Consider the following 14,305-nt stretch of genomic DNA (forward strand, 5'->3'; position numbering starts at 1 on the left):
GTTTTTGCTGACAGCATAGGCTTTCTCTGTCTTTGGCTGCAAAGGATATAAGCAATCTGATTTCAGTGTTGGCCATCTGGTGATGTCCATGCGCAGAGCTGTCTCTTGTGCTGTTGGAATCGGGTGTTTGCTGTGACCAGTGCGTTCTCTTGGTAAAACTCTGTTAGCCTTTGCCCTGCTTCATTTTGTACTCCAAGGCCAAATTTGCCTGTTACTCCAGGTATCTCTTGGCTTCCTACTTTTGCTTTCCAGTCCCCTACAATGAAACGAACATCATCTTTGGTGTTCACAGGTGCTCTAACAAGGCGTTCGAGGACACACAGTTCTTTTATTCTCTAGTGTCCTGGTGGGTACACTGAGTTGAACCAACCTGCAAATTACTGGGGCTGATATTTCCCAAAAGACTCTGACCAAGAACAGGGAGGGCAGACAACTGAATTAAGGACACCCACCAGCTGGTTAGTGTATGGTAGGACGCCAACAAAAGCAGGCGTACAGAAGGTTTGGGTGAGAAGGCAAATTTCACCGGGATGTGGAGAGGTCCAGTTCCTGAAAAGCAGGAGTAGATTGTATTGAATTAACCCTCTTGTCGGTAACAATGATGAAAGCTGGACAATATACAAAAGACAACTGCTCTTGAAAGCACTTGAGAGCAATCCAAAGAAGCAACCAATAGAAGCTGGAGGGGATACGGTCCTTGAAAGACATGAAGCACACTAGGGTATTTCCCTGTTCATGGTGGTACACTGAATGATGAAACAGAAGGCAGCAGTGTTACCAGCTGGGAAGAAGAGGAAGACATTGGACCCTGAGGATGGAAATTGAAGGGGAAAACGCTAGAAAGGAGATAGCCACAGAATGAGGAGCTCCAAAATTACCATACAGGTTCCCTTGAATCCTTATTTGACTCCTAAATTGTACACATGGAGAGAGAGAGAGTTCATAGAGCCCAAAACAAAGCAGTGACTGAGAGGCAGAAAGTTCAGCAGCTGCCTGAAAGATGGAGTCTGGAGTTCAAGCACTGCCAAGTTAAAAGGGCTTGGCCAACAGTTACGGCTCCCAATTTAATCCTAGAAAGGCCATGCCTTATTATTAAAACCAGGATTAAGGGTTATACTCTAGGATTACGGGAAAAATAAAAATAAACCTACCTGAACAAAACCTAAAAACTTAGCCTGCCCAAAAGCAAGGTAATACGCCAGTAATTTAACTGCCTGTCAGAACAAAACACACCATTCTGGAGAGAAAGACAGTAAGATGCTGAGTCTTTTCAACACAGGATCCAAAATGTCCAGCATATGATTGAAAAATTATAGGCATGTGAAGAAGCAAGAAAATATGATCCATGATCAAAAGAAACAATAAAATTAGACCCACTGATGACCCAGATGTTGGAATTAGTATACTGGGATTTTAAAATGTGTCTGTGTGCATGTCTGTATGTGCATGTGTATGCGTGCACGCATGAGTGTGTGTGTGCTGGGATTCCCAGGTGGTGCTAGTAGTAAAAAAAAACACTCACCTGCCAACGCAGGAGGCCTAAGAGATGCAGGTTCAGTCCCGAGTTGGGAAGATCCCCTGGAGGAGGGCACAGCAACTCATTCCAGTATTCCTGCCTGGATAATCCCATAGACACACATGCATGCTAAGTTGCTTCAGACATGTCTGACTGTTTGCAGCCCTACGGACTGTGGCCCACCAGGCTCCCCTGTCCATGGGGATTCTCCAGGCAAGGATACTGCAATGGGTTGCCATGCCCTCCTCCAGGGGATCTTCCCAACCCAGGGATCGAACTCGCGTCTCTTAGGCCTCCTGCCTCTCTCACATCTCCTGGAAGGCAGCTTCTCTACCACTATCAGCACCTGAGAAGGAAGCCCCTTAAAATGGGTACATGTCATGAATATGTACAGGATTTTCAGGAAGTGGAGGACAGAATGAACCAGTGGATAGAAAATCTCAGAAGAGAAATGGGACCCATAAAGATGAACCCAGTGGCAATTCTAAAACCAAAAGAATACAGCGCCTGATGGAAAACATAATTTGGACAACATTAACAGCAGATTAAACACTGTAGAATAATGGATCAGCAAACTTGAAGCCAGGTAATAGAAATGATCCAAAACTGAAGCACAGAGATTTTTTGGGAAAAGATAAATAAATGGAGCTTCAGTGACCTGTGGAACAACTCAAGTGTGTAAGTGGAGTTCCAGAAGGGGAAGGGAGAGAGAATTGTATAGAAGAAATATTTGAAAGAATAATGGCCCCCAACCTCCCCACCCCCATAACACATTCCCAAATTCAGTGAAAAATACCAACCCACAGATCTAAAAAGCTCAGTGAATCCCATGCAGAAAAAATACAAAAAAAAAAAAAAATCACATCATCATCATATTGCTGAAAATCAAAGATAAAGAGAAATCTTACAAGAAGTTAGAGGAGAAAAGACCCCCCTTTCCATGTATAGTGAAAATGGCATTCCACTCCACTTGCCTGGAAAATCCCATGGAGGGAGGAGCCTGATAGGCTACAGTCCACGGGGTCGCAAAGAGTTGGACACGACTGAGCGACTTCGCTTTCCATGTACACAGGAAGACAGCGGACTGCTCCTTAGAAACAATGTAAGCCAGGAGACAATGGAAAGGGATTTCAAAAGTGCTTGCTGAAAGGATAAAATCAATTTGGGATACATGAAGCCTGAAATCCTGCTGAAAGGTAAGACTCTGGGGCTGCAAGATACAGCATAGCCCCCTCCCAAGCACCCCTGTTTATATAAGCACCCACATCATTCGTCCACTCCCACCCCCCTCCCACCCCCAACACATGGTTATCTCAGTAGACCATCCCAACATTCCCAACAGGAAAAAAAAAAAAAAACAACCTGTAACTGTCAGGAATGTGACAAGATAGAAAAAACATGAAATCATTTATAAAAGTTGCGGGACACAATTAAGATTGCTGGTGTTCTGCCACCATGTAAATGTCACACTTTTCTTTCATTCTGATAAAAACTATAAAAAAGGAAAAGAAAGATTCCCTGCTCCTTAAACGCGTCAGTCACTGGTCCAGCACACAGGTGGAAATGCAGGGATGGCGCTCACGGAGGGGTCAGGAGGATTCTGAGATGGGGGAGCCATCAAGGTAGCAGCTCGGTGAGGATGTTCTGGGTAAGAGAAGGGAGGGAGAAGCAGCAGCAATTCCCTGAGCGATGCTGGAGGCTGAGGGCCGGGCATCGTGCTAAGTGCTTCAGACACGTTATCTTAATCCTCACACTGAAGCCCTAGGAGTCAGTATCATCGCTGCCATTTTGAATGTGAGGAAACAAAGTCTGAGAGAGAATCAGGTTGCCCAGGTTAGTGACAGAGCTGGGATATGAGCACAGTTCACCCTCCCCTGTCAGCCATTCGCTATTCACACCTCTGTGCTGGGCTGGATGAGAGGAGAGCGCCACACGGCCCACGCCACCCACACCCCAGTGCTCAGGGGGCTCCCAGACAGCTAAAACGAGCAGAGCCAGCATTTGCAGCAGAGTCCTAGCTAGGGTGACTTACAATTAACATGTCACATCGTAGCTCATTTTTGCAACAGCCCTTTGAGGTCAATTCTTACACCACCTTCATTTTCCACTTGAGGTAAGTGAGGCTCAGAGCTACCGGTGGGGGAACCAGGATCTGACTCCCCAGCTCACGCTCCCCAGCACCATGCCTGACTACCGGGGTGTTCGCCACCAACAGGCCAGGAGTTGAGCAAAGAAAGACAGGGCACGGCCACCCTGGTGCTCCTCCCCCACTGCATGGGACCCTAGCAACTTGGAACTGGGAAAGCAAATGTGTTTAGCAACCAAGGGACTTAAGCTACCCCTATTCCCAGGGGCGGGAAAACCTAGGAATCCCCCTGTCCCAGGGGTCCCGTGGTGGAGAAGGCAATGGCACCCCACTCCAGTACTCTTGCCTGGAAAATCCCATGGATGGAGGAGCCTGGTAGGCTGCAGTCCATGGAATCATGAAGAGTCGGACATGACTGAGCAACTTCACTTTCACTTTTCACTTTCATACATTAGAGAAGGAAATGGCAACCCACTCCAGTGTTCTTGCCTGGAGAATCCCAGGGACAGGGGAGCCTGGTGGGCTGCCATCTATGGGGTCGCACAGAGTCGGACACGACTGAAGCGACTTAGCAGCAGCAGCAGGGGTCCCGTGGCCTCCCAGTCACCTCTCTCTCCAGAGTGTCTCCACCATCGCCCAGTGGCTCTGGGGCCTCGGCTGCAGGGCCTGTCGGTCCAGTCTGTGCTCAATGCCAGCGTGGCCTTAAAAATAACCGCAGGCCGGAACTCTGCCCTGCTCAGAACCTTTCAGTGGCTCCTGACTGTCCCTGGGAAGAAGTCCCCCTCTGACAAGGCCTTGTCCTCCGCCATGTTCCCCTTCTCTCCTCCAAACCGCACCCCTCTCAGTCCCACAGCTGCTCTTGCCTCAGGCTCTGCTCCTGCTGCTACTGCAGTGTAACAAATCCCCACCAAAATTCTGCGGCCTAAAATAACCATTTCCTTCCCCCATGGGTTCTGTGCGTCAGGAAGTCAGACGCAGGACACCAGGATGGTTTCTCTCTGCTTCCGGTGGCCTGGGGTCTCAGCAGGAAGACTCTCTAGCTGGGGAATGACTCAATGGCGAGGTGACTCGTCCTCCCATGTCTGGGGGTTGGTGCTGGCTACCAGCTGGGACCTACAACACACGCGGTCTTTGCGTGGCAGCTTCCGGGTAGTTGGACTTCTCTGGGTCCAGCTTGGCCCACGGCTCCAACACAGAGTGTGCCAGCAAACGAGGCAGGCTGCCTTTTTTCACCCAGCCTTGGCAGTCAGGCGGTGCCACTTCCACTGCTTCTTCAAGCAAGTAAGAGACACCTGGATATGAGGGGAAGGAGCAGAGACCCTGTCTCTCAGTGGGAGGAGTGTCAGGGTCTCACTGCAGAAGGGAGATATTGCCCGGACCGTCTCTGAACCTGACGCACTATTCTCTCTGACTGACAGGCTGTTGTCCTTCCAAACTCACCACCTGCTGACTCACCCTTCAGGTTTCAGCACCACTTTGTGCTACGTGCCCTGACTGTTTGTTCAGGCCTCCTGCTCAGATACTCCGTGCGCCCAGTGCTTCTCGTGTGCCTCAGTCTGTCTGTCTGCCTCCCCTCCTGCCTGTGAGCTCTGTAAAGACAGGAATTTTGCCTTTCCGGTGTTGGCTCAGTGAAAGAATTAATCGCTCAGTAATGTCCGACTCTTTGCAACACCATGGACTGTAGCCCACCAGGCTCCTCCGTCCATGGAAGTCTCCAGGCAAGAATACTGGAGTGGGCAGCCATTCCCTTCTCCAGGGGATCTTCCTGACCCAGGGCTTGAACTCGGGTCTCCTGCATTGCAGGCAGATTCTTTACCATCTGAGCCAACAGAGAAGCCAGAGCAGATTCTGAAAAGAGAGAAAAAAAAAAAAAAAAACTTTCTGGAGAAGAGAGTCAGAGAGAGAGAGAAGGAGGGAGAGAGAGGGGGGAACATGCCTGCACACAGGCTGTCAAGGGTGCCACTCAGGAGAACTCAGGCGCATCCCAGCCTGCCTTGGCCCCACTGCCATGGTTCCACCAGGACCCTCCAGGCCCTTCAGAATACCCACAGAGTCAGTGGCACCTTCACCCCCATAGTCCCTGTGCGCAGGGTCTCTGTGCCACCCAGCTGTCTGGCTAATGCGGTAGGTAGCCTGTAAGATGCTGGGGTCTTCTGACAAAGACTCATTTTCTAAAAAGGGATGGAACTGAGAGATGGAAAAGGGAGAAGGTCTGAGCAGGACGGGAGAAACCGAGGCAAGAAGGAAAGTCTGTTCCCTGCAAAGACCGGAGTGGCGATCCCATGGAGGCGAGGACCTCGGAGGACCCATTTTCCCTGGACCAGGAACATGACACCCTGTGCCTAGGGGTGTGGAGAACCCCATTAAAGTTTCTCTCCCAACTGGTAGCCAAATATCATCACCACCACCACCACCACCATCAACCAATTTTTTAGAAAAGGAAAGAAGAGTTACCATCAACGTTGCACGTGGCTGTTGTCCAGGCAGAGGACAAACCAGCCCCCGGACGCCCCTATGCAGGACTCGCCTTGGTGGCCCCCGGCAGGCCTGCCCACGCCCACGAATCTGTAGCATCGCTCACTTCGCGGAGTCCAGGGCTGTCTCCTCTCCTGCTCTGACTCTACCAACATTCACGAGCTCATCTCCGCTGCCCTTGGAGGTAGATTCCTCATCTCAGCTCACTTACTGATGCACGAGAGGGATGTCCAGAGAGACCAAGTGACTTAATCAAGGCCACTCAGGTGGGAATAGGCGGAGCGTCTCTCTGGCGCCTCCCTACCTCCAGCCTGTCCTGAGCTACTGCTTCTCTCTAACTTCACAGGGTGGATCCTGCTGACTTCTGTGAACACAGCCTGGGGCTCCTCCCCCAGGGTTCAGAGGTGAGGGAAGTCTCCAAGCAGGGAGGCTTATGGGGAGAGGCCATCTGTGCGGGACTGCCCTGCCTACACGCAACCCCCCCCCCCCCACACACACACCCGGGGCTCTGCAGGGCAGAGTAGGGGACGGGAAGCGACCCAGGGGAGGACCCGGCTCCCGGCTGCCTGCACAGCTGGGGCAGACCTAAATCCATTACCTGAGTCAGAGGGGACGCTCTCTGCCTCGGCAGAGCGCACCCGGGGCTGCCCGGGCTTTTGGGAGCGGCTGGGCCAGGGAGCAGAGCTGGCCAGGCTGCTCATGCCAAGGAAGGAGAGGGCCCGGAGAAGCCGCCAAAGCAGGCTGGGGCGGGAGGGGCCGGGCCAGCTGGGGCCGGAGCTAGTGTGACATCACCGGGCGGCCCGCCTCTGTCTGGGGCTGAGGGGAGGCCCGGAGCCTTTCTGGGGCCTGGGGGATCCTCTTGCACTGGTGGGTGGAGAGAAGTGCCTGCAGCCAACCAGGGTCAGGCTGTGCTCACAGTTTCCTCCGGCAGCATGTAAAGGCTCCACAAAGGAGTTGGGAGTTCAAGTGAGGCTGCTGCCCACAGCCGAGAATGGACCCTGAGCCCTGAGCGGTGCTGCCTGACCCCCGGACCTGCAGAGCATGGCAGTGGGGCAGCAGCCTGCCCCCGAGAGAGAAGGCAGGTTGTGAGCCGCACGGCAGGACCCCCAGCCAGCCCCACTCCCTGGCTGGAGCCCCGCTTTGGAGCAAGCAGAGGCCAGTGAGGCAGGACTACTCGGCGGCCGACTGGGTCCGGTCTGTGACTTGGGGACCCCTCCTGGAGGCCATGGCCAGGCTGCCCCGCTGACGGCCGCGTGAAGCATGTGAGGAGCGGCCCCGGAGCCAGGCAGGAGGGACGAGGTAAGGGGTGGGCTCTACGGCACCCTGAGGGACACGGGGTGAGAGGCAGCAGCTGGCCCTGGGTCTCTAGGTTCAAGAACTCTGACCCCCTCCAGCTGGGGAGGGGGGTGTTTGCAGCTGGGCCCTCCTGCTTTCACTTGGGAGCCCAACACGGCAGCTGCCGGCACAGGACCTGTGGACACCTGGGCAGAGCGGGGTGTTCAGCGGGTGGGGCTGGGGGGCCGTGAGGTCATGGCTGGGCTTGTGAGGGCTTCATCAGTAAGCCTCACTCTCCTTCAGACAAAGAGCCTTTAGGGTGAAGGCAGGCGGCTCCCGGCAGGGTTCAGCCTGCCGGGTGCAGGGTGTGTGCACGGCTGTGAGCTTGTGTGGAGCGGTTCCCTTGACGGGCCAGCGGGCCCAGGTGTCGCGGCCAGCCGGGCTGGCCCAAGGACTCGCGAAGCTGTTTTTCTGTTTCGGGTTCCCGTGCACCCTGGCTGGCGACTCTACCGCGGCAACAGCAAAAGCAAAAGCTGTCCTATGAGTGCCAGGAGCCCTTGTTCAGAAAGGTCCCCGGGGGCTGAGCAAACTCCACTCCCGCCCCTGCCCGGGAGGAGAGGAGCTGAGGGATCCAGAGCCCGGAGCCTCCACACTGCCCCGGTCTAAGGGCGCGTCCCAGGACACCTGGACCCTCCTCGCAGGGGACAGGACGGGGCAGGGCCCTGGGTCTCCAGTGGGCTGTCCGTGGGCTGGCCAGGACCCGGGAGGATGAGGCTTTCCCGGCACCAGCCAGCGGGACAGCGCAGGCTCCGCATTCCGAGTCCCTTGAAAGCACTCGTTAGATAACATTTCCAAACAGAAATTCTTCGCTGATCCCTCCCTTCTCCTCTGTGATATGTGTGTCACGGGTCAGCAATTGCCTCTGCTGTGGATTAGGAGAGCTCCCAGAGGCCAGTTCGGTTACTTAGAGAAGGATCTCCTTTCACCAGGGCTCTGCGGAAAGTTGAGACTGCCACTTCCGAAGCTGGCCAAATGCTCCCCACATGTATTTTTCTAAATTGAGACAGAGGGAGGTAGGGCTCACAAGCTAGGCTGAGACCCTAGCTCTTCTTCCTAGAGCCAAGTGACGCTTGCTGATCATTTAGCCTCTCTAAGCCTCAGTTTCCTTATCTGTAAAATGGGATAACAGGAGTGCCCTTCTCTCAGGGCACTTACATGGCGCTCACCAACTGGTAGAGTCCTCCACAACTACCCTGTAATGCAGGTACTTGTTAGTCATCACCATTTCACAGGTGAGGAGACTGAGGCACAGAGGTTAAGTTGTGTCCAAAGCCACACGCTTCGTGTCGGCACCAGTGTCTGAGCCAGCACTCTGAGCCACACACCATTACTCTCCAGGAGGAGCACAGGAGCATGGCCCGGAACGCCTTAGCACAGTGCCTGGTGTGTGGCAAAGCCTCAGAAAACCTCTGAGTATTACGAGCCATAACTATTAGAATCACACAGGGAGAGCAGAGAGCCGGACTCTGGACACGTCCTGCTGGGGTTGTCAGAAGTTCCAAAAGGCCCAGCCAAGGCTATGACCACTACCTCCAACCACACTGGGGGGCCTCCCAGGAGCCTGTGGAGGGGGGCTTCATGTTGGGGCCACATGTCCAAGTCCTGGAAGTTCACAGGGAGGAGGAGTGCAGATGTACCAACAAAAAGACCACGGGTGCTTCTGATCCCACCCCTACAGGAAGAGCATCCTACCCCTCGCAGGGCACTATACCCCTGCCCGCTGGTCCTCTCACCTGAACCAGCTGGCGAGCCAAGTGAGCTACCACCGCACTGCTCCAGGGTCCACAGCAGGAAGACCAATGCCAGGCCTGTCCTGGGGTTGCAAAGGAGAGGCAGCGACCCCTCCCCCAGTCTCCACCCCAATCACCAAATCTGTCCACAAGATGGCCAAGTCCGGTGGACTTCATACCGGCCAACATTGGTGCATCTTAGCCCAGGACAGTGGCTTCGCTCCTGTGGCCCCAGAGCTCTCAGTGGTCCCTGAACTCTTGGAAGCATTTGGAAAAGCTGGCATTGAACAGACACTTCTCCAGCACACGGCCTCTGGGGCTGTGGAAGCTGCAGGTTTCCTGGCTTAAGCCTGGATCCATAGCGGCTCACTCTGCTCTCTGGGAGCGTGTGTGTGCCAAGTCACTTCTGTCGTGTCTGACTCTTCGTGACCCTTTGGACTATGGCCGGCCAGGCTCCTCTGTCGACGGAATTCTCCAGGCAAGAATACCGGCGTGGGTTGCTATGCCCTCCTCCAGGGGATCTTCCCAACCCACGGACTGAACCCGAGTCCCTTATGTCTCCTGCATTGGCAGGCAGGTTCTTTATCACTAGCGCCACCTGGACAGCTTGGGCCAAGCAGAGGCTCTGATTGACCTCACGAGCCTAACATGAGTGAGCTATTCATTACTCAGTAAAGGCAGGCAAAGGTGTGTGAAGCACATGGTCCAGGAGGGTTTGCGCTACAACCTACTGGGAAGAGCAACTAAGCCATCTCTTCCTCCACTCCTCCATCCCACAGTGATTTACTAAGTACCACTGGGCTAAGTAAGGCACACACATATCTCATTTCATCCTTGCTACAACCTCAGGAGGTAGGTTTCAGTTTTAGTGTCCCATTTGACAGAGGACAAAACAAAGGCTCAGAGACGGTGAGCAACCTGAGCACCAAGGGCACACAGTTGATGATTCTGTGGGACTTGAACTGGTTGGTGCGGCTCCGCAGGCCATGCCTTTCCCCACCTCACTTCACTGGCCTGTTCAAAGCGTCTCACGGCTTTTGGTTTGGCTGGTGTCCTAGAGACGCTGTACCACTACATCTGAAAGCCATGTGCTCACCCGATTCGGGTGCCCCATCTGTCCTAGAAGTCTACCTCTGAGACAGTACAGGCCTCATCACCACCCCTCTTGCAACTGAGCCTCATCACGGCTACATAGCGTGCTTGTGGTGGTACAGTTAATGAGAGGTGGGACCAGATTCCAAGCCAGGCTGTCTTAGCTCTGAACCCTGCACACCTGGTGATCTGTGTGGCTGCCCCTCACCCCCCCCCACCACCCTTCACGGCAGCACCATGGAACTGCACCAGCTCAGGGCAGAGCCTTGGGCCCCCAGTCATCCAGGGACCGTTTCCCGAGTCCCTGCTTAGAGACTCCAAGGGCTGCAGAACCCGAGCTCGGGTCTTCAGGGTCTGCACTGGCCACACTTGGGCAATTCCCGAGAAAAGACCCGGGAGCTGCGACTGGCAGCCCCAGCAGAACAAACAGAGCCGGCAGCAGCCCCGCCCAAGGCAAGCACATTCAGCTTCTAGCCTCTCTCTGAGTCACAGCCCACTTCACCCAAACCCATCTCGATCGAGAGCAGTCAGACGGGGGAGGAGGGGCTCTACTTGCCTGAGCCTACAGCCCAGTGGGAAGAGGCAGAAGGTGAATCTAATTCATAGCAGTGGGAGACTCGTAGGGAGGAGGCATGTGGTGCTGAGAGAGACCTGTGAGATGAGCGGTACTGTCCCATTTTACAGAAGAGGAAACTGAGGGTCGGGGGTGCAGCGCTTCTGCCACGGTCTCTCCACCGGCGAGACAAAAAAGCGAGGATTCAAACCCAGATCTGGGCCCATCCCGCCCCAGCCCACTGCCAGCCTGGACAAACACACTGCGGCAATCTCAAGAATGAATCAATTCATTGAATAGCATTTCTTTTTTTGTGAATTTATATAAAACACCCCAAATAGAGGGGTCATTCAGATCCTGGCAGCAAGCAGTTTGCGGTGGTAGAAGGGTCACAGCAGAACCTCGTTCTGAGGGTAGTTTCTGTGACAAAAACCACATTCCCACACAACTCCAAGCCATATGACTGCCTTAATAACAGCCTTGTGGGGTGGGGGGCACGCTAAAATGCTACAATGTCCTGTTACACGTACACATCAACTGTAAGCACACACTCTGATCACAGATGTGTTAATGTGCTGGGTGGGGGGAGCCAGGCCTCTCACAATCAAGCTATTGTGTCGGGTCAACGCTCTGGAGAAACCAGACTTTCTAGAGGCCAGCAGCCCCAGAGCCCCCCAACTTCCCCCAGAAAGGCACGCCCAAGACCACCTCAGGAAAGCCCAGAAGGAACTTGGTTCTTGTCTCTGAGAGACGCCTGAGGACCCACCCAGCTCCAGGAATGACCGAAGTCCTGCCGGAGATGGTCCACCTCCAGCCTCTGCGAGCAGACGGTGGAATCTCTCAGTCATCGCTCATCTCCAGGACCCACTCAGGGACAGGCAGGGAAGGGATCTGGATGAATGAAAGAGGGAGGGAAGGAAGGAGGGAGCCGCAGACCCAGACAAACGAGCCTCTCGCCTCCAGCTGCCACAGTGCTCCAGCCCGGCTGTGCTCCCAGCCCCCTGAGCCGCCCTGTGGGGGCCTGGTACCCAGTGTCACCAGCACCTGCTCTCTGTCTCACCTACTCCTGTGGCCCATTGAGGGCAGGCATCTCCCTTGCTCCTGCTCTATCTGGTCCCCAACACAGTGGCTGGCACCAGAGAAATGCTCAGGAAGTTTGTTCATTGAGGGAATGCCTTGAATTTTCTGTTTAGTAACCCAGGTGCCATCCTGGCTACTGGGTATTCAGAGGGGGAAACCGCCCTGACCTCACTTTTAAGAAGCCCATAGTCTGGGCAGAGAACCAGATGACAAGCTGGGTCTCTGGTGCTATGACAGAAGCAGCCAGGGCTGCTCCTGGAAGCTGGAGGAGAGAGGGGGCCCCTCCCCAAGAATGGCCGGCTTCACCGAGAAGGTCAACGAGCAAGGAAGGCAGGACATGGGGAAGGTGCCGAGGCAGAAAGAACAGCACGCGCAGGGGCAGGGAGGCAGGACAACACAGGCTCTGCCTTCCAGCAGGACACTGACGAGGCCTGTGAGGCTGGGAGGTTTAGAAAGATAGGCCTGGAGCAGTAGGCAGGCCAGCAAGGCCCGTGTGGGTAAGGAAGCTGGCTCTGGAGTCAACACATCTCTTCCAAGCCCAGCTCCACTACTTGGGAGCTCTGAGGTCTGGGCAAGGCTCCACCCTTATCTCTGTTTCCTCATCTGTGAAACAGGGATTATCATGGCCCCTGCCTTATAGAGTTGCTGGGATCGGGGACGGAGGCACAACGTGCTCATTGTCCCTGTGCTGGGGATGGGCCCTGCAACAGTGCCGAGGTGGTCGTGGGGCCGGCCACTCAGCCTGGCTGGAAGAGCAGCCCCAGGCAAGGTCTGGATTTCCCAGGAAGCCGCCCCAGGGCACCGCTGTCCACCCAGTCCCTGGCTGCTCCCTGGCTCTCTTGGATCCGTCCCCCCAGATCCAAGGCCCCAGAGCACACGAGGCACGGCCAGAAATGCAGCAGCCAACTCAGGAGCTGGGCTCCGAAATGGCTTCTGCAGCTCTCCGCCCCTGCTCTGCTGGCCGGGGCTCTTGGCACCCGAGGGATCAGTGTGCAGGCTTTGGGATCTTTCAAGATGGCTCCAAATTAATGTACTATGGAAAAGGAACAGCGGCATCCTTGTCTCCCGGCAAAGGCAACCAGCTCCCCAATCCTGAACCACATCCTCTCCTAACATGATGACCTCACAGGATGACCACAACCCACCTCCTGCATGAGCTCAGCCCTGCCCCGGAGCCAGCAACGTACCAGGGGCAACCGTGTCAGGCAGGTTCGACCCTCCACTGCCGCTCTTCCCGGCAAATCTGTACAGTCCTACACTTCCTGCTTCTCTGGCTTGACCGTGTTCCCAGCACCCAGGACAGGGCTGGACCCTGACTGTAGCAACACACGATGGCTGGTTGGCTCAGAAGGCTAAATGGATGGAGGGCTGGCTGGCCAGACAGACGGCTCATTCGAAGGTCTTATGAGAGCTGGACTGGCAGGGTCTGGCAATCAGCTCCAGACCCCCTGGGTGCCCACACTGCCTTCTGGCGGGGATGATTCACAGGCTCCCGGGCTGGGAGGGGACGGCAGTTGGAGATGTGGTTATTCCCTCCCTGGCCTCCAGGCTGGCGGTGAATCAGCAGGACAAGCGATGCACAGTTCCTTCCCCCGGTTTCTAAGGCGAGGACACCGCTGCGCATTCTAGATGTCCACTTTGGGGTCTCACCACTTGGATGATCAAGCAGCTGTTTCTACCATCCAACAAGACTCACCCTTGTGCTGATCTGAAAGCCATTTCTACTTTGTCAGTCAAGAATGACTAAGAGGGAATCTGCATCCTGGCCGTTAAGCAAATAGACAGGCACCTATTATTCACATGGGTTGGAGAGATGCTCCTGATCGAAGTGAAGGCACAGACCTTGCAGTTGACATGGGCTTCCCAGTCCCGATGTTTCCTTCAAGGGACCTTAGGCAAGTGACCTAACGTTTCTGGACCTGGGTTTCTTCTACAAATGCAGTTAATAATGCCTGTCTCCTAGGTAAAGGACCAACTAGTTTATTACCCAATGAGGACACTTGTGAGAATAAAATGGGGTGCTATTAATAATTAATAAGACACCAGGCCTCAAGGGGGGCCAACCAGCATGTCCAGTCCCCTATTCATAAGGTTGTCAATGAGGTAGAGCACGGCTAAGCACACCGAAACTCTATAACAAACAAATGACAGCTGTTATTATCTATCCCATTGGTCATGTGGTCAGCTGGGCCCTCTATGGCAGTATATTCTGGAATATTCCTTTATCTGGGTCCCTCTGTCATCCCAGATTACCAATTGGTTTGGTACTACCTGACTGACACATCATATATCCCATAACCAGCTTTAGCAGGAAAAACCGTTTGTCAACTTTGAAGTTTTGATTTTTTTTTTTTCTTTTCTGTCCTGATGCTGGTTTAACATTATGATTCATGCTCGGGTCCACCAAGCTCACTCAAGCACAGCTCAAGTTCCCGGCT

At 54.4% G+C, this 14,305-nt stretch overlaps 2 protein-coding genes across 7 annotated transcripts in view; one reads left to right on the forward strand and one right to left on the reverse strand.

The window, feature by feature from the left end:
* The window catches only part of RALGPS1 (Ral GEF with PH domain and SH3 binding motif 1), a 264,443-nt gene that overhangs the window by 99,057 nt on the left and 151,081 nt on the right, over positions 1–14,305 (reverse strand). The window lies entirely within an intron of this gene.
* The window catches only part of ANGPTL2 (angiopoietin like 2), a 36,124-nt gene continuing 28,787 nt past the window's right edge, over positions 6,969–14,305 (forward strand). The window contains exon 1 of the mRNA XM_068979630.1: positions 6,969–7,376. The gene's annotated coding sequence lies outside the window, so the exon portion shown is untranslated. The remainder of the gene's footprint in view (positions 7,377–14,305) is intronic.

Source organism: Capricornis sumatraensis, chromosome 1, assembly GCF_032405125.1.
Source record: "Capricornis sumatraensis isolate serow.1 chromosome 1, serow.2, whole genome shotgun sequence".
Classification (NCBI taxonomy): Eukaryota; Metazoa; Chordata; class Mammalia; order Artiodactyla; family Bovidae; genus Capricornis; species Capricornis sumatraensis.